Raw genomic sequence first — 27,094 nt, 5'->3', positions numbered from 1 at the left:
GAAGCTTTGGAGCATTTGAGGTTATTAGGTATGCATTGTATGCAGTTCTTTAGTTTATATTTATATCCTTAATCCGTTATTAGATGCTTAAGCTATTGAGACAAAAAAATTGTAATGACCGTGTACTATCAAAGTTTATCATCAGGAAGATTTGAGATTTTTATGTATAGAAGGTTGATTATCAGAACAAAATATATCCACTTCTAAGAATTTATAAAATTTATATATTTTTCAATATAACCAACGAAAGAATAGTGTTTTTCCATCAAGTTCCATTTGGCCTTATTTCTTACTTTCTTAAATAATATACCATCGAGGTAATGGGATACAATCCCCTTCACCGGAACAAAAAACCAACCGTGAGACACTATACTTGGGAATCTTTGTAGTTAGGTCATTCTTAAGATTCTTACATTTGAAGACCAAATGTGTTCTAACCTTATTCCATAATATGCATGCTTTCTAAAACTGTAATTCTTATCTGATTTATATGGTTGTATAACTTTGTATTTTTTAATAGAAGCAAGAATCGCACATGATGAGAGCCGAAATATGTGTAAAGGGGATATGAAAGTGGATGTTACCCAGAAATGGATGTTGGAAAATCAATTCCATATCCTTCACCTGCATTAACCAATATATTTGCTTTCCAAGATCCAATATTGTTAAGTCGAATGCATATGTTGTCAAAAAGGATCTCAGGTTTGGCTTATTTATTTGTTTTTAATTTCCTTATAGGTAAATTGACATTTGCATTATTAAAATGATGTATGTGTGAAGTAAGTATAAACAAAGAGCGTTTCTTTTTTTGCAGCCATCTAAAGTTTGGTAAATGACCCTTTTAGACTTCTTTTTTAGGGCGTTTTATTTTCATTTTCTGTAAAATCTTTTAACGTTTTCATTATACGGGTATTGATTATGGACTGCACATCTATACGAATTATTCTAACTTCTTGACAACTCAATATGAAGTCACCTCATAGGAATTCGACATTTAAAATGCTTTTTAACTTGCCAGCAAATGAATTTCTCATCTGTGATTTTGTCATGATCTCCATGAGAAAATTAGCCCTTCAGGTATACTCGGACGGTTGGATTTGATTATGGACTCCACATCTACATGAACTGGTTCCTTATTTTAGTTTCCAATTTCATTTTTGAAGAGTAGACTCTTCCTATATTCAAGAACTGTTCAGTTTTATGCAAACTTATTGGTACACAAAACAAGGTTTTCATTGCAACTATTTTTTTATTCTTTTATTTGTTCTTTTAGTGTATGATACAAAATTAGATGAGTTAGGTCAATATTATGAGCTATCATTTTAGGGGTTTATACCAATTGTAGCCTTGTACTCCGATTTTTTTTCATACAACGAAATTATGTTGTTTTTCTTTTTGTTTAATCCCAAAAAGAACTTAATGAAAATGAAAAATAACAGATAATTCAACTACAAAGACAACTTATAACATTTCAGATTCTAGAGGACATTTGACAGTTTTCATATAGGTCGCTATCATGTTCTCCAGGTTAAAGTTTTTTGCCAACTCAAAAAAAATAAGTATTTTGCCCCTTCATTAAAATTGACTTATATTTGGAGATATGTATAAATTGATACTAATACCCTTAATAAATTTTATGATAAACACACAACAGACAACACACAAGGATGTTGTCCCAACTCGAGTTAGAAATAGATTTACTTACAGGATTCTTGAAAAAGCATTTATGTTATTTGCTAATGTCCAATGATCGTCAACATCAGTCATTGGTAACTTCATCACCTTAGAAAGTTGAACAATAACATCAGAGGGGAGATGAGTGTAAACATCATATATCTCTGGAACTAAGAAAATCAATGGCTGCACTAAAAAATGCAAAAGAGCTTGAAGGAATAATTCTTTTTGAAAGGTTATTTTTTTTTTTTGAAAAAAATAACATGTTGCAATGAGTCAAATGTAATTCCCACAAGTGTTAGAGGAGCCTCCTACACCAATCATATTATTATTATTACAAATCAATAAAATATTAACTCGAAGAAAATATAAAAAGTTGTAATTTTTTTGAAAAAAAACATGAACTTACTGGAAGATCATTAACAAATCGACTAATAGCACAAAAAGCTCCAAATGTAGCATCAATTTGTATTGCATTAATTGATACATCAACAAGAAAGAAAAAAAGACAACTGACATTGGTTCACGAACCTAAGAAGAGTATAAATTAAAAAGATATTGTGTTGAAGGTACACATATATGATAAAGTCGTGCAACTAATAAAACAAAAAATGTTGTTTACAAAGAGGTCCTTCATCGGTTATAGATATTCAAACATTTCATTGTTTTTTGCAATGTTACCAATAAAACTAATTCTATTTTTGTTACTTTCTTTTTAATTATCAAGGCAAATTTTTATACTTATATATATTTTTATATGTTTCTCGCGTTTTACGCGGGTCATAATCTAGTGTATATATATATATATATATATATATAGATATATATATATATATATATATATATATATATATATATATATATATATAATCGTGTAATATATTTTCAAACAGGTTATGATTTTAGACATTCAACTTTAAAGAAATTGTCAATTTTGAAAGACAAGAAATCCACACATTACTAGACAAAGAAAGGTAAATGATTTTGTATTTAACATCTTAAATAACTATAATAAACTTATGCTTGTATAGATTGCAGATAACTTAAGGATGAAATGATAACAACTTAAAGGATTAGTTGTTATTAGTTCCGTTTTATATATTTTTTTTTTGTTTATTCAATCTACGGTATTTCTAAGTTTCCTTTTTTTTTTTCTCATTTAGCCTACAGTTAAAAAAAACTAATAATAATAATAATAATAATAATAATAATAATAATAATCAAACTTATTCAGACTCTCGGTTGTTGGAATTTTTTTTTCGAATATACCTTTTTTATGATTATATTTATATTATTATTTTATGAAAAAAAACTATATTTTTTTTTATTTATCTTTTACAAAATAACTTAAAAAGAATATTCAAATACGAAATGATAAAGTTAATTAAATGATTATGGTAATTAAATACGGTGGAGTGTGCAATGAATATGTTAAAAAATAAACTATATTGATAAGTCTTAAATAAGACATTTGCTTCACTTTTCACTTGACTAGGAGTTTACTCGCGCAAAGCGGCGGGCGATAAATAATTTGTTTCGGCAATTAGTTATTTTTGGTGCAAATATGTTTTAACAATATATTTCATTCGTAATCATATTATATTTCATGGAACACAAGATATATAAATATTTCTATTGCTCGACATGCACCTGATAGCAAATCTTTGGCATGTTCTTTGTTGAGACTTGAGAGATCCAAGAGGCATACTCCATAATGAAATTGTTGCAATTCCTTGTAATCTCTTCATTTTCATTCCTATTTATTCCCTGTTAAAAACATGATGATAAGAGAAATAAAAGCCAAAGGCAGAGTAGGTCCAACAATTATAATTTCAAAGTGAAAGTGATGCATGGATCTTCAACTCAAAACACGGATCTAGGTCCCACTAGAACTCTAAGTTAAACAAACACTTAGAGAGTTAGGTTTTTGAAAGATAGATACATTGACGTTTGTGTTTCAGATAGTGGTAGTTGCCGGAAACATGGATGAAACAAATACGTACATATAACTAATTCCAGATCAATCTCATAAATTAACTCTTCAGCTAATAATATCTCATTCCAACAAAATAATCATATATGCGTTTCTTTGATGCATAAGTTATTATACCAAAAGATATCAATAACATATTCATTTATAAGCTAATTGGAAACTTATAATGCTTATCTAATAGGAAGTTGACGACACTTGCTAAAAAATCAGAAGTAAAATAGAAAAGAAAATCAAAATTAAAAGTTGTATTGATAATTGAAAATTAGAAAACTACCAGGAACCAAGGTTGGCTTTGACAGAACCCTGATTTTCCATCACTGTCTTTAATTTATTTATTTTTGTAGTTTTTCTTTAGTGGCGACCTCTGCACATCTCCCCCCTTTAGACTCATTATCTTCTCTTGGATCCAAAACTCGTTCTAGACCTGATTAAAAAAAATATATGTTAAACACCCTTTGAAGCACTTGATCGAATAGATAGAGTGCAAAATATATTTACCATGATCCCTAACTACAAACTATTGTCAATTTACCCTTGCTTTCAGGAATTAAGGGAATCGCCGCTCTTTCTTCGCCTCCCTCTTTCTATTTGTTGCAGAAACTAGAAAGACGACATACACAAAGTTAATGCGTTCGTCTTTTTGATTTATTCATAAGTTTGTTTTCTACACCACTCCAACCTCTTGCTTTGCATTTTATACGATTTTTGTTGCTGTTTTCTTCTTTTCCCTCATTTTTTTCATCATTATATATATATATATATATATATATATATATATATATATATATATATATCTAGCTTTTGTGTGCTTACTTTTTTCTTCAGGGCTATCTTGATGTTGATTTTGGGTTTTTGTTAAACATAATTATGATATGTGTTTTTGATGTCAACTGGCATTCACTCAGTACCTCAACAATATCTAACACCATCTTGCAAATACCAATTTTTTATGGTATCAACAGATGAAGATAAACAAAAAAGGGAATAAAAAAGGAGTCGATTTGCATCGTAGCAATTCAATCTTCAAATATGTTTCTTGCTAGATTTTTTTGTTGTTAGTGATGGAACAAGTAATATGATAGTTAAATATATCTCTTTTTTGTATTTTCTTTTAGTTGTAGAAAACGATAGAATAGACAAAGAAGTTGTCGTCAAAAGATATTAGGTGAGTTATCCAGAGTTCAGATTGATTGAGTAGTTTGTAAAATAATATAAAAAAGTGGTCGAGATTTATCTGTATGATCATAAAAAATAAAAGTGGTCAAATAATTTTATATTTTTGTCTCTAAAATAAAATGGAACTTTTCTTTTGGACTAAAAAAGAGTATCGAAAAACTCCCAAAATAAGACGCCCAACACTCATATGAACACGCTCATTAAAAAAAATAAAAAATGCTTCTATTTTTTACTGAATTTTTAATATATTTTTCCTATTTTATGTAGATACTAACCAGTTTCTTTCATGTTGATCCTCATCCTAGAAACCTTGCAATTGGCTCGGATGAATAATGAATCATGAATCATTAATATACTATGATTTTGGTATGACGAGGGAGATTAAATCCTTAACCGGAAAAAGATTGATAGTTCTTTTCATGCAATTTATGAAAAAGTTGCAAAAATGTATGAATTTTTTTATTCAATTTTCTAATACTGTAAGCAGGGACACCATAATGTAGTTTTTTAGGTACTCGAATAGAATTTATATTCGAATTAAAATTAAAAAGTATTATGTTATCATTACAGATTATGAACAATTTCATAAGTCTTAAAGCACTTTAACCCAGTGGAGACATGTCACCAATATGTAAAAGTTGAGAGAAGAAGTGTGAGAAAAATATTTGAAGCTTTGGAGCATTTGAGGTTATTAGGCATGCATTGTATGCAGTTCTTTAGTTTATATTCATATCCTTAAGTCGTTATTAGATGCTTAAGCTATTGAGACAAAAAAATTGTAATGACCGTGTACTATCAAAGTTTATCATCAGGAAGATTTGAGATTTTTATGTATAGAAGGTTGATTATCAGAACAAAATATATCCACTTCTAAGAATTTATAAAATTTATATATTTTTCAATATAACCAACGAAAGAATGGTGTTTTGCCATCAAGATCCATTTGGCCTTATTTCTTACTTTTTTAGATAATATACCATTGAGGTAATGGGATACAATCCCCTTCACCGGAACAAAAAACCAACCGTGAGACACTATACTTGGGAATCTTTGTAGTTAGGTCATTCTTAAGATTCTTACATTTGAAGACCAAATGTGTTCTAACCGTATTCCATAATATGCATGCTTTCTAAAACTGCAATTCTTATCTGATTTATATGGTTGTATAACTTTGTATTTTTTAATAGAAGCAAGAATCGCACATGATGAGAGCCGAAATATGTGTAAAGGGGATATGAAAGTGGATGTTACCCAGAAATGGATGTTGGAAAATCAATTCCATATCCTTCACCTGCATTAACCAATATATTTGCTTTCCAAGATCTAATATTGTTAAGTCGAATGCATATGTTGTCAAAAAGGATCTCAGATTTGGCTTATTTATTTGTTTTTAATTTCCTTATAGGTAAATTGACATTTGCATTATTAAAATGATGTATGTGTGAAGTAAGTATAAACAAAGAGCGTTTCTTTTTTTGCAGCCATCTAAAGTTTGGTAAATGACCCTTTTAGACTTCTTTTTTAGGGCGTTTTATTTTCATTTTCTGTAAAATCTTTTAACGTTTTCATTATACGGGTATTGATTATGGACTGCACATCTATACGAATTATTCTAACTTCTTGACAACTCAATATGAAGTCACCTCATAGGAATTCGACATTTAAAATGCTTTTTAACTTGCCAGCAAATGAATTTCTCATCTGTGATTTTGTCATGATCTCCATGAGAAAATTAGCCCTTCAGGTATACTCGGACGGTTGGATTTGATTATGGACTCCACATCTACATGAACTGGTTCCTTATTTTAGTTTCCAATTTCATTTTTGAAGAGTAGACTCTTCCTATATTCAAGAACTGTTGAGTTTTATGCAAACTTATTGATACACAAAACAAGGTTTTCATTGCAACTATTTTTTTATTCTTTTATTTGTTCTTTTAGTGTATGATACAAAATTAGATGAGTTAGGCCAATATTATGAGCTATCATTTTAGGGGTTTATACCAATTGTAGCCTTGTACTCCGATTTTTTTTCATACAACGAAATTATGTTGTTTTTCTTTTTGTTTAATCCCAAAAAGAACTTAATGAAAATGAAAAATAACAGATAATTCAACTACAAAGACAACTTATAACATTTCAGATTCTAGAGGACATTTGACAGTTTTCATATAGGTCGCTATCATGTTCTCCAGGTTAAAGTTTTTTGCCAACTCAAAAAAAATAAGTATTTTGCCCCTTCATTTAAATTGACTTATATTTGGAGATATGTATAAATTGATACTAATACCCTTAATAAATTTTATGATAAACACACAACAGACAAACACAAGGGTGTTGTCCCAACTCGAGTTAGAAATAGATTTACTTACAGGATTCTTGAAAAAGCATTTATGTTATTTGCTAATGTCCAATGATCGTCAACATCAGTCTTTGGTAACTTCATCACCTTAGAAAGTCGAACAATAACATCAGAGGGGAGATGAGTGTAAACATCATATATCTCTGGAACTAAGAAAATCAATGGCTGCACTAAAAAATGCAAAAGAGCTTGAAGGAATAATTCTTTTTGAAAGGTTAATTTTTTTTTTGAAAAAAATAACATGTTGCAATGAGTCAAATGTAATTCCCACAAGTGTTAGAGGAGCCTCCTACACCAATGATATTATTATTATTATTACAAATCAATAAAATATTAACTCGAAGAAAATATAAAAAGTTGTAATTTTTTTGAAAAAAACATGAACTTACTAGAAGATCATTAACAAATCGACTAATAGCACAAAAGCTCCAAATGTAGCATCAATTTGTATTGCATTAATTGATACATCAACAAGAAAGAAAAAAAAGACAGCTGATATTGGTTCACGAACCTAAGAAGAGTATAAATTAAAAAGATATTGTATTGAAGGTACTCATATATGATAAAGTCGTCCAACTAATAAAACAAAAAATATTGTTTACAAAAAGGTCCTTCATCGATTATAGATATTCAAAAATTTCATTATTTTTTTCAATGTTACCAATAAAACTAATTATATTTTTGTTACTTTCTTCTTAATTATCGTGACAACTTTTTATACTTATATATATATATATATATATATATATATATATATATATATATATATATATATATATATGTTTCTCGCATTTTTCGCGGGTCATAATCTAATATATATATATATATATATATATAATCGTGTAATATATTTTCAAACAGGTTATGATTTTAGACATTCAACTTTAAAGAAATTGTCAATTTTGAAAGACAAGAAATCCACACATTACTAGACAAAGAAAGGTAAATGATTTTGTATTTAACATCTTAAATAACTATAATAAACTTATGTTTGTATAGATTGCAGATAACTTAAGGATAAAATGATAACAACTTAAAGGATTAGTTGTTATTAACTCCGTTTTATATATTTTTTTATTTATTCAATCTACGGTATTTCTAAGTTTCCTTTTTTTTTTTTCTCATTTAGCCTAAAGTTAAAAAAAACTAATAATAATAATAATAATAATAATAATCAAACTTATTCAGACTCTCGGTTGTTGGATTTTTTTTTCGAATATACCTTTTTATGATTATATTTATATTATTATTTTATGAAAAAAAAACTATATTTTTTTATTTATCTTTTACAAAATAACTTAAAAAGAATATTCAAATATGAAATGATAAAGTTAATTAAATGATTATGGTAATTAAATACCGTGGAGTTTGCAATGAATATGTTAAAAAATAAACTATATTGATAAGTTTTAAATAAGACATTTGCTCACTTTTCACTTGACTAGTCGTTTACCCGCGCAAAGCGGCGGGCGATAAATAATTTGTTTCGGCAATTAGTTCTTTTTGGTACAAATATGTTTTAACAATATATTTCATTCGCAATCATATTATATTTCAAGGAACACAAGATATATAAATATCTCTATTGCTCGACATGCACCTGATAGAAAATCATTGGCATGCTCTTTGTTGAGACTTGAGAGATCCAAGAGGCATACTCCATAATGAAATTGTTGCAATTCCTCGTAATCTCTTCATTTTCATTCCTATTTATTCCCTGTTAAAAACATGATGATAAGAGAAATAAAAGCCAAAGGCAGAGTAGATCCAACAGTTATGATTTCAAAGTGAAAGAGATGCATGGATCTTCAACTCAAAACATGGATCTAGGTCCCACTGGAACTCTAAGTTAAACAAACACTTAGAGAGTTGGGTTTTTGAAAGATAGATACATTGACGTTTGTGTTTCAGATAGTGGTAGTTGCCGGAAACATGGATGAAACAAATACGTACATATAACTAATTTCAGATCAATCTCACAAATTAACTCTTCAGCTAATAATATCTCATTCCAACAAAATAATCATATATGCGTTTCTTTGATGCATAAGTTATTATACCAAAAGATATCAATAACATATTCATTTATAAGCTAATTGGAAACTTATAATGTTTATCTAATAGGAAGTTGACGACACTTGCTAAAAAATCAGAAGTAAAATAGAAAAGAAAATCAAAATTAAAAGTTGTATTGATAATTGAAAATTAGAAAACTACCAGGAACCAAGGTTGGCTTTGACAGAACCCTGATTTTCCATCACTGTCTTTAATTTATTTATTTTTGTAGTTTTTCTTTAGTGGCGACCTCTGCACATCTCCCCCCTTTAGACTCATTATCTTCTCTTGGATCCAAAACTCGTTCTAGACCTGATTAAAAAAATATATATGTTAAACACCCTTTGAAGCACTTGATCGAATAGATAGAGTGCAAAATATATTTACCATGATCCCTAACTACAAACTATTGTCAATTTACCTGTTATAACACTATAATGTATGTGAAATGTTTTTGCAGGATCTAAGTCATATCAGTTGGACCAGAGACGATTAGTAGCGTTGGTGGACATAAGGAGGCAGAGCGACTTTTTTTGAAGATAAGGGGGTGAACGAAGCAAGCAAGACTGGGTCTAGCTTTAAGGTGGGATGGTACGATGTAGGTGAATGTGGATGGTTGTAGGTGGAAGGAAGACGTTGGTAATATTAGAGCCAAGAGTATGATGTCGTCTGATAGATGATGATGGATGCTTAATGGCGACGATATGGTGGTGACTGTTGAATTGCTACGATGACGTTGTATATAGGAGAGGGCTTGACCAGAATCGAGAGATATTTGTCATGATCTCAGGAGACTTAAATTAGGTTTATGAGACGGGTTTGGTCAAAAGCAACCAAAGAGTCAATGTAACTCTATTTTAACGGGGCCAAAAGTCAAAACCATAGAAAAGATAAGATCTTAAAGATAGGTGATTTAAAATTTTAATATTATTTTATTAATGTTTTGTTATACTATTAGCTTAATGGTTTGGACATCTTAAAAAAATATTATTATATTAAATCTATTTTTAGAAATAGTTAGATTTCTTTTATAAGATAGTAAGATATAGGTGTAGAAAGTTAAATTAGTTTTTGACAATTTGTATGTATCCATAAAAATCTTTAATTTTTTTAATTCTTACGTCAGTTTTTCTTACTTTTTTTTCATAACCAAAAGATAGGAAACTATTATTTTTTATTTATATTTTTATTTTTCATTATACTTTATACAAATATTATATTTATTTTGTAAGGAATTAAAAACCATGAATTTTAATGTAATTTTTATAATTTTTTAATATATATATATATATATATATATATATATAATTTAATAAATATTAAAAATGTCTATGAAAAAAAATTGACCAATCACAAGATGAAAGAGAGTAAGGGATATATTCTCATCACTCTTTTCTTACAACCATCTTCCCTAGGGATGAGCAGTTTGTCCTGAATTTCGATCCCGTACCGATACAATACAGTACTGGAACCGGTACCGAATTTAAAAATATAGGACGGTACTTGGTACTCAAAATACATGAAATTCGGGAATCGGTACCGTCGGTACGGGTACTAGTACCGAAAACTGGTACAATTCTCGGTACCTGTACCGGTGATGTTAATTCGGTTTGGTATTCGGGATTGACTTTTAACAAAATTCGGTTTTGTGGAAATCAGGAACGGTACGGGTCGGTACCAATTTTGTCCCATACTCATCCCTAATCTTCCCTCACATATGGTTGTCCATGGCGAGAGAAAGGTTCCCTTGTTTTTTCCAAGATAAGAGCTTACTTTTTTTCCTGTTTTATACCCTTTACCTTATATCATTTGGTTATTATTTATTTTTTTTTAAAACATTTGGTTACTTTTTTATCTCATCATTATTTTGGATTCCCGAAACTTTTAGTCTAATGGCACTATAATTACTCATTTTCTTTATCTATTGCATAATCATAACATGAGAAATCTTCTATTAAGTCTTAAAATTTTACCATAATTTATGAAAAAGTCTCAAACTAAAGTTTTTTACGAAAAAACATGAATTACCGATAAAAATGACGATTTGACCCATTTTTTCCGGTTTACCGGTTTTATTAGTTATATGTTTCACTAAAGTCCTATTATATTACCCTAATTTGCGAATAAGTCCCAAAATAAAATTTACCGATGATTTGACCCTTTTCTTCATCTAACATACATTTTATCGGTTTCATTGCTGACTTAGACACTTAGTCATTAAATTAGCTGATAAGATGAATACGATGGACTATATAATGTCACGTTTACTGTAAAATTTGATATCCATTTCATCGGCTCATTTATGACTATGTATCTATGTCAGCAATGAAACTAATAAAATGTGTGTTTCCAAGAAAAAAAAAGGTAGAAAATGAGTTAATGTCTAATGAGATGGATATATTGGGTTACATAAAATTAGATAGACAATTAGACATTTCTTATAAACATAAAAAATAACGCAGTTGTTTTTAGTTTATGTAAATATTGTAGTCTTCGTTGGATGCATTATATGTTCTAAAAAGATATACAATACATCAGGATATCAAGTTTTATGCTAAACATAGCATTATATAATTCAACATATCCATCTCATCATCTCATTTAATAACTAGGCGTCCGGCTCAGCAATGAAACCGGTAAAATGTATGTTACATAGAGCAAATTGTCAAATCATCAGTAAATTTTATTTTGGGACTTATTCGCAAATTAGGGTAAAATAATTGGACTTTAGTGAAACAGGTAAGTAATAAAACCGGTAAACTGGAAAAAGGGGGTCAAATCGTCATTTTTACCGGTAATTCATACTTTTTTCGTAAACAAAATTTAGTTTGGGGTTTTTTCGTAAATTAGGATAAAATTTTAGGACTTTTCTGGAGATTTCCCTCGTAACATCATACATACACATTATACATATTATGACATTTTAACGCATAAATTTTAGTTAAACTTATTTTTGAAAATTATTTGGAAAAAAAATTATAATTTTGTCTCTCGTATAACACAATTTGATCACTTGGCCATTTTCATCAATATACAAAAGCGTAGTTCTTTACATTAACATAATTTTATATCCTAACTAAATTTTATGATTACAAATATTTTTATTTTATGGATGTTACAAATATCTCTTTACCAAATTGAGAATCCACAAAACGACTAATTTGTTATTGCATATCCATGATTTGTACATAACATGATTAGTATTTCTTGGTTTTGGCCATGAACCGTCGATAAATCCAACTCGTCTACAAAGAGAAAAATTGCTTAACTCCATGATGAATAAAGTGTTTACTTTTTTAGAAGATACTATCGAAAAAGAGGCGTTTGGTGTTTAGAAAAATGTAGACATACATATATCTTGATGTTTTTCCTATAATATTGTCAATCGAATGAAAAAAATTACAAGGTTTTTAATGGAAAACATAAAGATTACAAAGAACAAAGTGGAGAATAAATACTAGCTAAGACAAAACTCTAATGAGCTAAAGCCTAAAGGGTCCATAAATATGTGGGATAATAACATATAGGCTAACACCCCCCATCAAACTCACAATGTCACATCAATAAGCATTGAGAGTTTGTCACACAAGAACCGAAACCGAGATGCCGATAGAGCCTTCGTAAAAATATTTGTAGGCTGGAAATGGAAGCGATATGACACGGGAAGTGACAATCAATCTTAATGTGCTTTGTCCGCTCATTGAAAACAGAATTCTTCGCAATTTGTATTGCACTTTTGTTATCACAATGCAAGGGAGTAGGTGAAGAAATGTGAACTCCCATATCCGCAAGCAACCACCGTAACTAGATAATCTCACATGTAGTCACAGTCATAGCACCATACTCAGCCTCCGTGGAAGATCTACAGACAACGTCCTGTTTCTTGCTCTTCCATGAAATTAGAGACTCTCCAAGAAATACACAAAATCCAGTGGTGGATTTACGATCATGACGATCAACATCCCAATCAGCATCACTATAGGCATGTAACTCAAGAGAAGATGTCGAGGGAAATAAGAGGTTCTGAAACTGAGTGCCAAGAAGATATCTCAGAGTATGGAGTTCAACTCCCCAATGAACAAGGGTAGGAGCAGTAACAAACTGACTAACAACATGAACATCATGAGCAATATCCGGACGAGTACTGTAATATAAACTAAACTTCCCACAACAGTGCAATAAAGATTTGGATCACACAAAGGAACACCATCAGTAGGAGAGTATCGTGTGCTGGTTTCAAGAGAAGTATAAACAATCCGATTGTCAGAGAGGCCCACCCGTGTAAACAAGTTAGATATATATTTAGTCTAAGAAAGAAGATACCGTTTCTTAGACTGAGCAACCTCAATACCCAAGAAATAACGCCACAAGCCCAAATCCATCATAGCAAATCGATGATCTAGATCATGCTTCAAAGGCTCAATACCACCATGGTCATTACCAGTAATAATCATGTCATCCACATATAAGGACAAAAGAATCTGTCTTGCACTCGAGCATCTAACAAAAAAATCCGAATCATGATTACTTTGGATAAATTCAAGAGAGGTAATCATTGTCGAGAATTTCTCAAACCAAGCCCGAGGTGCTTGCTTGAGACCATACAAAGCATAGCGAAGTTGAGAAACCTCACCCGACTAGTACCGAATTCCTGGGGGATGAGACATATAAACCTCTTCATGGAAGTTACCATTCAAAAAAGCATTCTTGACATCCATTTGAAAGATCTTCCATAGTTGAACGGATGCAACTGCAATCATAATACGAACTGTCATCATCTTTGCCACTAGGGCAAAGGTCTCCTCATAGTTAAAACCGTACTGTTGGGAATACCATTTTGCTACAAGTCTGGCCTTGTACTGCTCAACAGACCTATCAACTTTTGTTTTTATCTTATACACCAAATGACAACCAATCATATGTTTCCCGGGAAGAAGGGAAACCAAATCCCATATATAAGTCTGATGAAGAGTAGTGAGTTCCTCAGCCATAACTTTCTGCCAGAGAGGTTCTAATACAATTTCTTTATATGATTTAGGTCCATATAGATGATGGATGTTCGCTATAAATGAAACAATTGGTTATGAGTATGTAGAGTAAGGAAAATATGGATGCTTGGTGAACTTGATAGGACGAGTACACCTTCTAAGGGGTGGTGCTGGAGGTGGATCTTCAATTTCAACAGTTGACCAGGAGGAGTTGAGGAACTCTCTAAAGAAGTGGGTGTGTCATGAGCTAAATAATGATGTGGCATAGATGGGTCTCTAGCCTCTATCTCCTCATCGAAAGGATCAATATGCTGAAGGTCTAACTTCGTTACATTGTGGGCTATAGCGGGAATTGAGTAGAAATGAATATGTTTCAAAAAAGTGACATGTCGGGAAACATATAACTTCTGACTCACAGGATCATAGCAACGATATCCTTTCTTTCCAGCACCATACCCCAAAAATACACAAATAGCAGATTTCGGCCCCAACTTGCTCCTCTGAACATGAGGACAAAGAACAAAACAAGTACATCCAAGAACTCGTAAGGTAGAGCAGTCTGGTAGGTGACCATATAACTTCTGAAAAGGAGACATTCTTGAATTCAATGAAGTAGGGATACAATTAATCATATAAACAACAGTGAAGACTGCTTCTTCCCAAAAGGCACTTGGGACCTGCGCAGATAGCATCCATAAGCGGGTTGTCTCAACAATATAACGGTGTTTTCGTTCGGCCACATCATTTTGTTGAGGAGTGTTAGTATACGATGGATGGTGTATGGTACCATCAGAAACAAGTAACTGTGTAAAATCATTAGAGGTATATTCACCCCTAACTCACACCTGAAGCACTTGATCACAGCCTAATGTTGAGTTTTAACAAGAGCTCTAAAATTTATCTAAATGCCAAGGAAATCAGATATGCGTTTCATAAGATAAAACTGGGTATATCTAGTATAATCATATATAAAAAATACATAATAGCTTGACCCACCCTTTGTGGATACTGCTGTAGGACCCCACACATCAGAATGTGTAATATCAAAAGGAGTAGTAGAACAAGATATACTTTTACTGAAAGGTGAAGCAAAGAATTTTGCCGGTTTACAACCACTACAATCAGAAATATCACTAGTGTTCAAATGACCCAAAACACCACTAGATGATAGAAAAATAAAATGTGCTACATAGATATATCCCAGATGAGAATGCCAAATATAAAACTATGATGACAAAGGACTCAAATGAAAAGAAGACAAATCAATGTTGGAGGCAACAACAAGAGATGCTTTGAGAACCTCCACGACATAACGTTCCCCCACCCCACGGCCGATACCAATCAACTTCTGGGTGTGTTAATATTGTATAACATAAATAGAATAAAAAAAGAACACCCACTTACCAAACTTACACAACTGAATAACTAAAGAAAGATTAAAAGTAAGTTAGGGAATGTAATAAACATCAGGGAGAGTGATATGACAAATAGAGACAAACCCAACATCCTCAAATAGCATAGATGTATCACTAGCGGACATAATAGAGATAGACGACACATGTGAAAAGGAAGTAAATGATGAGGAATGAGGAGTCATGTGATGGGTTGCACTAGAATCTAAAACCCACAAAGATGCGGTAATACCTGAGGTACCGGATGAAGTAGGAACGGAATGAAACATCTATGCAGAAATGGCAATGGGATTAAAGGCCAAATACTATCTGAAACTCTCAAAAACCTTGGGATCCAATGCATATAGTGACATGTTTCTAACAGATTCAGTGTCAACTGGTGGTGTAGCAGCAACAAACTATGGAGGACGAGGTCTACACGGAGTACGAAAGGAACTTGGCTGAAACTTATGTCAACCAGAACTATTATGTTGTCCCGACTAAGGCTGACCAGATTTATGCTTGTAACTAACAATGGATACTGAGGTTTTAAATGATTTTTCTGTTTGTAGAATGCACACTCATCATAAGAAACCCTTGGATTTTGTCAACACTGATTAAAGTAAACAGTAAGCACAACAAGAGTGGAAGTAGGGATGGAGGTTGCTTTAAAATCTTTATCCACGCGAGACTTGATACAAGTCTCTTCAACAATCAGCTCATGAACAACAAAGTCCACTAAAGGAAGGGGGAGCAATGAAGAATCGTTCCACGTAGGCCTTCAAAATCAGAATGAAAGGCCATCAAAAATTGGACCATACATTGTTCTTTCCTCTTAGCAATATAAGGCTCAAAATACTTTAACTCTTTAGATTCGGTAAGAGCCAATTGATCCCACAAATCAGACATAGAAGTATAGAAATCTTGAATACTCTGGTCTTTTTGTTGAAGGGCACGAATATCATATTCTAACTAATATTTTTTAGGGTTTTCTCACTCAGCTCCTACTCGCTGAGTCGGGGTCCTCCGACTCGTCAAGTAGACTCTAAAATCCCGTGGCCATAATATTCTCTACTTGGCGAGTTGACCTATCAAAAGAAATAATATAATTAAATATCATACCTGGGAGTCGGGAAGTTACATGTTACTGGATATTTGGTGTTTTTAGTGGAAATCTTATATCCCGGAGAAGTAAAATACAAAGTACAATATCCAGATCATCTACTGAATCAGAATATTGTGCTTTGGGGTCTGTTACCTGTGAAATTTTATAAGTGTTAAAATGTTTGTATGATCTTGGTATTAAAGATTTAACTCCATTATTTTTTTTGTGATAATGAGTCTGCTATCGAGTTAGCTGTTAATCCAGTGTTTCATAAAAAATGAAATATTTTGAAATTGATGTTCATTTTGTAAGAGAAAAAATTGATAAATGCATTGTTAAGGTAGCTAAAATTGATTCTCTTGAACAAACTGTTGATGTTCTTACAAAATATTTATTTTCTTTACAACCTAATTATTTTTCAGACAAATTAGGTCTTATAGATATTTTTTCTAAAAAGTAATGTTTTTCAAATGTTAAGTTTGAGGGGGGATGTTAAAAATATATACATTTATAATTTTCAAACTTAATATTTGTTTATTTGGTTTCTGGATAGTTTGTGGTGTCTTATTAATTGTGCGTGGGCTAAAGTGTTAATATTGTAAAGACAAAATTGCAAAAATGGTTCCTGTGGTATGCATTTTTTTGGGGGGTTTTGGTCCAAACCACGAGTTTTTTGGGTTGGTGGTCCTTTTGACTATGTTTGCTTGTGATTTTGGTCCCTCGGAAAACTAAAAAGACTAAAATGTCCTTTATGATATATTTTTTATATTTTTCTATTTAATTTAAAGGAAAAAGAAAATAAATAACTAATTTGGGCCCACCTATCTCTCTCTCTCTCTCTCTCTCTCTCTCGTTGAAAGTCAATGAATACAAAAAGAAACTGCAAAATTTCTTTTCCCTCCTAATCAAATAGTGATATACACTAAAATGTTTTTAAAAAAATCTTCCTAAGCCCATTCACCACCTTCACCTCCATGTTTAGAGTTAGTGGTTATAAAATAAACTTGCATTCTCATCATTAACACCACCACTACATCATCACCCCTGCACCACCATTACCCCGCCTTAGACCCACCATCGGTGACCTTTGACCACTGTTAACCACCCTCAATCACCCACCCTTCACGTTCTATTTTTTATTCTTTTATTCCTTTCCTTCTTACACTGTCAAGCACAACCACCACCAAGAAGGGGTGGCGATGTTGTTGTAGTTGTGCCATAGAGAACCACCAGGAGCTGCCACCAGCCTCCACCATTTGTTTTTCCCTTGGGCTGACAAGGCAAACCACCACCACCCACTACAATCGTTACTGTCGGAAACACCTTCCCCGACGTCCCTCTCATCCCCAACTCATAGTTTCCGTAGAACAGGAGCAAGAATGAAATGACAGGAGGTCGTCGGAGCTCCATTACCCGCCTGCAACGCTAGCCCACTCTACCATCACCACCCGCTCCCACCTTGGTCGCTGCCACTATGAGGACTCCAACCATCGCCAACCACTAATTTCGATCACCACCAACTCCTCCTTCCTCCCTTGTGTCATTCCCATCGAGTGTAAGTCAAAAATGAAGCATCGAAAAGTCATCAGAGAAGCCTCCGCCACTACATCGCCATTGCCGATAGCTGCTACTTCCACCGACCATCTCCGAACGGCCCGTTGAGTGTAAGTCGAAAACGAAGCAACAAAAGGGGTCGATATTTTAAGAGATGATTATAAAGGCCGAGAGAGAGAGAGAGAGAGAGAGAGAGAGAGAGAGAGAGAAGAGAGCGCACTTTTATATTTATTAATAATAACAATTTTAAAAAGTAAAAGAAAAATGAAAACTAAATTCATTAAGGGTATAATAGTCATTTTAGTTTGGACAGGGACCAAAATCACAAGCAAACATAGTCAAAAGGATCACCAACCCAAAAAACTCGTGGTTTGGACCAAAACCCCAAAAAAAATGCATATCACAGGGACCATTTTTGCAATTTTGTCTATTGTAAAAATGAATAGGTATTCTTGTTTACGGGTCATTCTCATGACGTGGGGTATATATTTGATGTCGTTGTTGATTCAAGAGGTGTTATCTCATTTGTTCTCATTTTTTCACAAATATTTTCCTTTCTCTCTCGTTCTTTGTATCATATTAGGGTTTCTCAATTTATGATATAAAGCATGTATAAATCAGAGTGATAGAGTGTAAATGTAGATTTTCCGTTGTAATTGTTTGATATAAACCATCTGATTCATATTGAATGGATTGTTGATGTTGGGAAAGTGTTGAGTTCATGTTTTTCAAAATTTCTTTCAATCCAAATAACCGAACCGAATAATCCAATCCAAATTGTACGATTGGATAATTCAGTTTTATCCGAATAGTGAACAACCCTAGGGAGAGTTGGCATAGACCGGAACTCCTCCTTCATCCTTGGACTTTTCCAACCTGTCTTTAGCCATGTTCAGTAAGGTTTATCGCAGGTTCATGCTCTACACTGATACAATAAAGAATTTGATATTTTAGAACAGATTACTTATATCATTAGATCAAGGAAATTTAAATGCAGGAATAACTCGAATTGTAGATAAACAAGGAAGTATAAGCAAATAGTTATGAAACAAGGAATCGTAATAATAAATAAATAAGGTTAGAAAATGTTCGATTTGTTTATGTTTTGCAGACTCGATTCTCATGTTTTCCCACACCTAATTATCACCGTTTAGAACCTGAGAATCAATAACTTAATCTAAATTATGGAGATAATCAAATACATTTGAGTGCACCACATAAAGAAGCATGAGATGTAACCATGGATAAAAGTGTTGACTGAACAAAGAGTATGAATTAACTACGAATCAGAGGCGGAAGGTAAAAATGCTTTGATACCAACTTACAGAGTTAAATTGGAATGAACTTCTTAGATTAACACGAAGATTACAATTAAAATATATAAGAAAAATGGAAGTAGTTGACGTAATCTCATAACTAACTAATTGATCAACAAAATTAAGTGGTTCAAAAAAGAGGAATGAAATGACGAGATTCTCCTTGCACTACAAGAAATATGGGCATTAGCGACAACGCCTTTAGCAGTGACGCAATATATTAGCGGCGACATGTAATTGACGCGTTTCATATCGCCGCTAATGCCTTGCGTCGCCTGTTGTATCATTGATTTATATGTTTTCTAAGATTTTGTTTCGTTAGTGATTTTAAGGGCGACCAAGACCTTCTTTTTTGATGTTAATTTACGCATTTTGAGTGATTATATATGTTTTCTCATATTTATGCAACCTATTGTATAACTGATTTGTTTTTATCCTCATTGTGGTGTATTGGCATGAAAATGGAATTAGACATGGTTTGTTTGATTTTGTATTTAGATGCATAAATTTGTATGAAATTGAAATTGGATGTCTAAATTGGTAGGTGCTATAATGTATGATTGTATGAAATTGGATGTATTGCTTAATTGTTTGAAATTGGAATTTGCATTGGATGTATTATATGCTTAATTGTACGAAATTGGAATATGGAAGTTGTGTTGTATGTCTAAAATGAAATGAACATTGGAATTGAATGTATTGTATACATATATGATTATGGGATATTTGGGTTTAATAGTTTGGTGTATATTAGATGAAGTGATAAAGTTATTAATTGATAAGTTATAGTTTTTGTATTTAGATGCTATTATTTGTATTGTAAAGTGCTTAATTGATAAGTTAAAGTGCTTAATAAGTTGAAGTGTTTATATTTACATGTATGATTGTATTAGATGGTTATTGTGTTTTTTTTTTTATTTTCTTGTTAATATGGTTTCAAAGTGCTTAATTTTGTTAGTGACTTAATATTGGTCATTACAACTTTAGCTTAATTAGGTTATTAATAGCAATGTACTTTTAGTAATTTTAAATTAATTATAAAACAAAGTTAATATTAATAATAAAATAAAATTAAATTAATTATAAATCATATTAAATTAATTTAAAAAAATTATACCACTAACAAAAAAGAACATATTAAATTAATTATAAAATCAAATTAAATTAATTTTAAAATTAAATTAATATTAATATTAAAATAAAATAAAATTTACTATAAAATCAAATTAAAATAATTAAAATAATAATAATAAAAAAATATTAAATTAACTATGTAATCAAATTAAGTTAATTTTAAAATCAAATTAAATTAATTATAAAATCAAATTAAACTACATATAAAATCAAATTAAACAATATATTTTTTAAACCATAACATTATGTAATATAAGATTAATAGTACGATGCAATAATAGAAAATAAACAAAAGTATGATGTTATAATTAATAGAAATATGATACCTTTGTTAATTGTAACATTATACTTTTGTTTATTTCTATCATAACATCGTACTTTTAAAATTATGGTTTAAATAATGTACCGTATACTATGATTTTCTTATTAAAACATGTTGAATCATTGATTTTTAGGTTAAGTTTCTTCATCATAATCATCAAGAGCCTAGAAATACCCGACTAAATTGATAGAACTATACAAAAGAATGCCTAGCCCAAACCACAAAAGTATAGCCTTTCAATCTCCCCCTTGGTTTGAGGCTAGCATAGACTTGGTCTTCATTCTGAGGGTTTTTCAAACAACTTCAGATCAGACTTTCCCATGGATCCAATCCAAAGTCTCCCATTAATGATCGTGGCGACCAATCCAATGAAATCTTTTGCAGCAGCTTCCATGACATCCTTTCGACATATGATTTGGTGACGAGACAGAGTATGAATATCTCTTTCTCTGAATCTTAGAAGATCCTTAGCACTTATCAGCCTTAAAACTTGTTCTCTACCCTTGAATTTTATGGCAGCAGTGGCAGTTTCATCATCATACGCCCAGAATTCCATATTATCAAGGTATCCCTCATGAAAGTGTTGAGGGATAGGAATTTCCGTCTGCTGTTTCATTGCTGGCCATAGGATAATCTTCATGGGCTTGCCTGATTCAGGATCCAAAATTTCCTTATGTTTTCTTTATAAGGCTCTTGCAGTTTTCATTTTTGAGAAGTTTTCCTTGACCTGCCTGTTAAGAAATCTTTTGAAATTTGTCGCGTTGGGATCTTCTGAAGGATTATGGAATGGGGCTCTTGAAAGTTCGGCAATATCCACTTTAGTCCACGAGTTAAAATCATGAGTACTTTTTTAATACTCAGGAAATCATGAGTTTCTTTTTACAACCCACATGTTTGACTCGGGATCAAAAGCCCACATTCTGATTCTGGATCTGTCTCTGAACTCGTCACCAAATTTTCTCTTTTTGAGATCTGTCACAGTCAGCACAGGATCTTTAACTTTGCGATTCTCATTCGAGTTTTTCATAAATTGTAATCTGTCACTTTTGCTGGCAATGACGGTTCTCTTCCCTTGTTTGATTGTGATGCGAGATCTGCTGTTTTCAGGTTCTTTCTCAAACTGATTGACAATGGTAGTTGTTCTAGGAGGAGGTGAATCAACTGGAAAGTCGCCATGAGTAAATTGGGTGGCAGCCACGGGAGGATCTTCAATTCTGTGCGGCTGTTGAAACAAAGCTTTAACCTTATCACCGAAGGCATCATATAGAATATTCTTCAAACTTAAGAAAAAAGCTGTCATAGAGCCAAGATTTGTCTGTAGATCCTTAATCTGTTTCGTCTTCATTTCATCTCTTTCTTTGAGCTCTTCTATATAAGAAGTGTGTTGTTCTAGTAGAATGCTCTTCTCTATAAGTTCTTTCCTAAGAATACCAATTTCTTCCCAAAGTATTGACACTGAAGTCTTGTCATCACCTGAATGATCTTCCCCGAAAGATATGCCTTTACCCCGAGAGGAAGAAGTTGGACTGTTTTGAGCAAGGTGCTTGGCCTATCTGATCGAGGCTTCATCCAGTGAGGGTCGTGTAGGAGAATACTCTAGAATAGAGGATGAGCCACCTGCTTCAAATATTGTGCTCAAGCCTTCTTCTGACTATAGTGGTGGAATAGAGACTGTAGTAGTGGTAGTAGTGACAGTAGTGTTGGTAGAAGTGGATAAGACTGGTGGTGCTTGGCTTATAGAGGGCACTCTCAGTCTTGAATCCGATCGACTTCTTTTCAAAGGAGACTGGGAGGTTTGTGGCTGCGTTGATTCACTCAAAAGCAGAGCAGAAATAGAGACAGTTGAATCAGAGGGAGGAATCTCTGAAATCACATCTCTTTGATCTGAAGAGACCTCTATAGGCTTGGAAGAGGAGAGAAAATTTTTGAGAGCAACGTCTTCCCCAGTCTTGGTTGCTGGTTGAGCAACTTCATTGACCTTTTTAAAGCACCTGCTGTCAAACCTCGGAAGTGGACCAAAATCATCATCGTCAAGATTGAGTTCAATGCTCGAAGGGATATCATCACTGATCCCAATAAAATCTATCTCTTTTCAGAAAATCAACATCTTCATGAAGATCCTCATCGCCTTCTTCATGAACAAACTGTGTTTCCACTTCCACATTGTGTAGATGATCATGTTCCTCTGCCACTATTGTTATAGGAGAATCATGAACTTCTTCAATCTCTGGCTCTGAAGTTGAAATCACAACATCATCAATCTCTGTAGGATTATAGTGATTTTCTGAATCTGATTGATTACTATCTTCAGCAAAAATTCCAAATCTTATTAAAGGGAATTTCCCTTCAAAAACAAACTTTCCACCCCTTTTCTGCTTCATCAATCGAAAAGCACTTGGACCGACAGACTTAAGATCAATGTCTCATTTCCTCTTTTGAGCTCATAATGCATGACATTGAAGATAATTTGAAGAAATCTCGGGTACATAAAAAACTTGTCTCTCTTGTTTCCTTCAACATTTAGAATCAATTCGTGCAGGATAAATTTTGAAAAATTAAACTCGATCCTTGAAGCCAAGGTTGTAATGGCTCCTGTGTTGAGCAGAGAGATTTTGTTTGGTCCTGATCTCCTTCCGAAAATACAGCTCACAAATACATGAGCTAAATATTTCCAACAAGGAGGAAGTAGTTTCTTGATGGTAGGAGGAAATGATCCTTCATACCCCATGTGGTCCAGAACGTCTTGGATATAAATGTCAATTTCCATAGAATACTCAGGCCTTCAAGATACTTTTCTTCCTTGTCATCTTTCTTGACGATTAGACATCTCCAAAAGTCTTTAATCAAATTCTGATAAATCGTTGGACTAGTCATCAAAGCATAAACCAGACAACATTTCTTAACACCTTCAACAATCAATATTAGATCATTGTGAGCAGCTGGAGGATTTTCAAGAAAGATTGCTGAGTTGTGCACCTTTGCAAATTCAAGACCTCCCATGTTAATCTGAAAAACACAAGCATACATTAGGGCAAAAAAAAATTTCAATTAAAAAATTATCGATTTTGGGTATACAACTATACACCTATATCCATCCACACACAGAGTGTGCAGCTGCACATAGTGTACAATCATACAATTATTCCAACTGTTCATGGTCAGCCACACACAATGAAGTATGCAACCGCACACATAGAAGTGTTCAGCCGCACACGCGATTTATAACTCAAAGGATGTGTGCAGCCGCAAACGTCATCAGCCGCACACAAGGAAGTGTGTAGCCGCACACACACACAGTCGGGAATAAAAACCCTCGATTAACCATCTTTTCTTGATCGATTTTGCATAAAAATCATATTGTGGGTGTCGATTTACTAGTTCTTACAGTTATCAAGCTTCAATTTCTGAAAAAAATGAAAGATTTGAGTGTTTTTCAAGAGAGAGAGAGAGAGAGAGAGAGAGAGAGAAGATGAGAGGCGTGTGCGGTTGCCTTTTTGAAAGCAGTAAACAGTAACCAAGCATGAACCGCACACCCCTTTATATACTTCTTTATCCTTGGGCTTCTTTTTCCTTCGTTTTCCTTTTTTTTATTAAAATAAAATCCCAATCCCAATACTCAAAAAATTTCAAAAATAAATCATTTTGAGGATTAAAATTTTAAAAGAAAAATTTGTATATCGCTCCTAAAAATAAAAAAATAAGATAACATAAAATAAAACAAAATAAAAGGATAATAATAATAAAAATTCAATTCTAAACTAACTTTAATCCTCTAACTGGAAATTGATTAACCTTTTATGATGTGGGATCAAAGTTGTTAGACAATCGTTTTCAATTTATTAGTACCTCCCCTTTCATGAATAAATCTGGTCGGTCGCCAGTATTGTGGTCCACTTAAGCACGAAAAATTGTGACAAAAATTGGACATGCTATAAGTGACAAGACAAATTGATCCTATGTTCCTATATAAAACTTCCTAAGGACCATTCGTCCGACGATGACCAAGGATATTGTTGTCCACCTAAATTGAGCAGCGTGATCTACAAACAATCTATAATTGTTCAATTTTAATTGTACTAGAATATGTTTCCCGCTTCCTGATATACCCCAATAATCTACAACTTCCGACATACTCCTTACTTTAGGTGAGCAGACTATTATTCATAGAGAGGATAGATCTAGATTATGATTAATTATAGTTTTTGAGGGATTGAGAAGTAGAAGGTTGCATATGCTGTGTACTAGGTCGGATTGTTAATCATACAAAGGAGACAACATATGGCTAACAGATAGGAAGAATTTCATAGATATAAGATGCAGAGAAATAGACTTGCATATGTTGCAGCCCAGGTTGGATCTCTTCCAATCACGTAGAGGAGGCAACATATGACTAACAGTAAGAAAGAAAGAAAATAATTTTCTACAGACCTACTTTATCGGAATTCCCCAGTCGCCCTATCAATACCAGAATTAAGGACAGAATTCGTACATCGAGGAAAAGTTAAACCACAGTTCTAGATACGGGTTCTTTTAATGTGACTGGTGGATTTTCATGTATATATCCTTGCTCAACCTATCTGAGCGTCGTATTGTCAGGCTAAACGGAACTATCTAGGTCAAGATTTATCAAGTCTCTAGATTCCTTAAGTTCATCTGCACCTATTTAAGTCTGTTAAATTCTTCGTGACTACCAGCGCATCGAACACAAAGCCTAGACAATTTAGCTTTGGTACCTTACACAAATCCAAATTGCCTGTTATCACCTTTTGATATCACTTCCCAACACATCATTGCAAAGAGATATTTTTGTTTTTTTTTGTTTTTCTAATGTTTTTGGATTTTTGATTTTCTATTGTTTTTTGATTTTTGTTTATTTCTCCCCCTAAATTTGTGCATAGAAGAGAATAAAAATAAAATGCACAAATTTAAACTAAACTAAAGAAAAACAAAAAAAAATTAATCCTCAAAGCGAATCATTTTCAAAAAGTTAACCAGCACATCGAATCGAGCTTTGTTAAACGGCTTGGTGAACAGATCCACCATATTATTATCAGAACGGACCTGTTCTAGCCGAATGAGTGAACGCACATAACATTCTCTGAGAAAATGAATTTTGATGTCGATGTGCTTGGTTTTTGAGTGCTGGACTGGATTTTTGGCAATTTAAATCGCAGCCTCATTATCACAGAATATAGGGGTTTCTTGAAAATTCAAACCGTAATCCAACAGCTGATGTTGGATCCATATGAATTAAGAACAACAGACAGACGCAGCTACATATTCTGCTTCTGCTGTTGAGGTTGAGACAGTATCCTGCTTCTGGCATTGCCAAGATACCAGCCTATCTCCAAGAAATTGACATCTGCTTGAGGTCGATTTCCTGTCAAGCTCGCAACCACCATAATTGCTGTCTGCAAAAGCGTAAAGGTCAAATTCGGAATTTTTCGGATACCAAAGACCCAATTTTAGGCTGCCTTTGATATACCGAAAAATTATTTTAACAACAGTAAGACGAGACAGTTTAGGATTAGCCTAGTAGCGCGCGCATTGATAGACCGCAAACATAATGTATGGGCGACTCGCAGTCAGATACATCAGCGATCCAATCATTGATCTGTAGCACGTGTGATCTACAGATTCGCCTTCAAGATCGGGAGTTAGCAATGGTCTCTCCGCCATGGGCGTCGAAGCAGTTTTAGCGTCTCTGAACCCGAACTTCTCGAGCATATCGTCCACATATTTGGCTTGATGAATAAGGATCCCAGCTGAACACTATTTGACCTGAAGCCCTAAAAACGTGGTCATCTCCCCCAATGAACTCATCTAGAACCGCTTTTTCATGACGTCCTCGAATTCTTTGCAAAGCTGAGGACTCGTCGACCCGAAGATGATATCGTCCACGTATATTTGGACAAGAATCTAGTCTGAACTGACATGCTTGATGAATAGGGTTTGATCGATAGTGCCGTGGGAGTAGCCATGGTCGAGCAAGTGATGTGTGAGTGTAGCATACCAGGCTCTGGGA

Source organism: Lactuca serriola, chromosome 4 (assembly GCF_051521515.1).
Source record: "Lactuca serriola cultivar US96UC23 chromosome 4, Lser_US96UC23_V15, whole genome shotgun sequence".
Lineage (NCBI taxonomy): Eukaryota > Viridiplantae > Streptophyta > Magnoliopsida > Asterales > Asteraceae > Lactuca > Lactuca serriola.
This window is presented reverse-complemented; position numbering follows the sequence as displayed.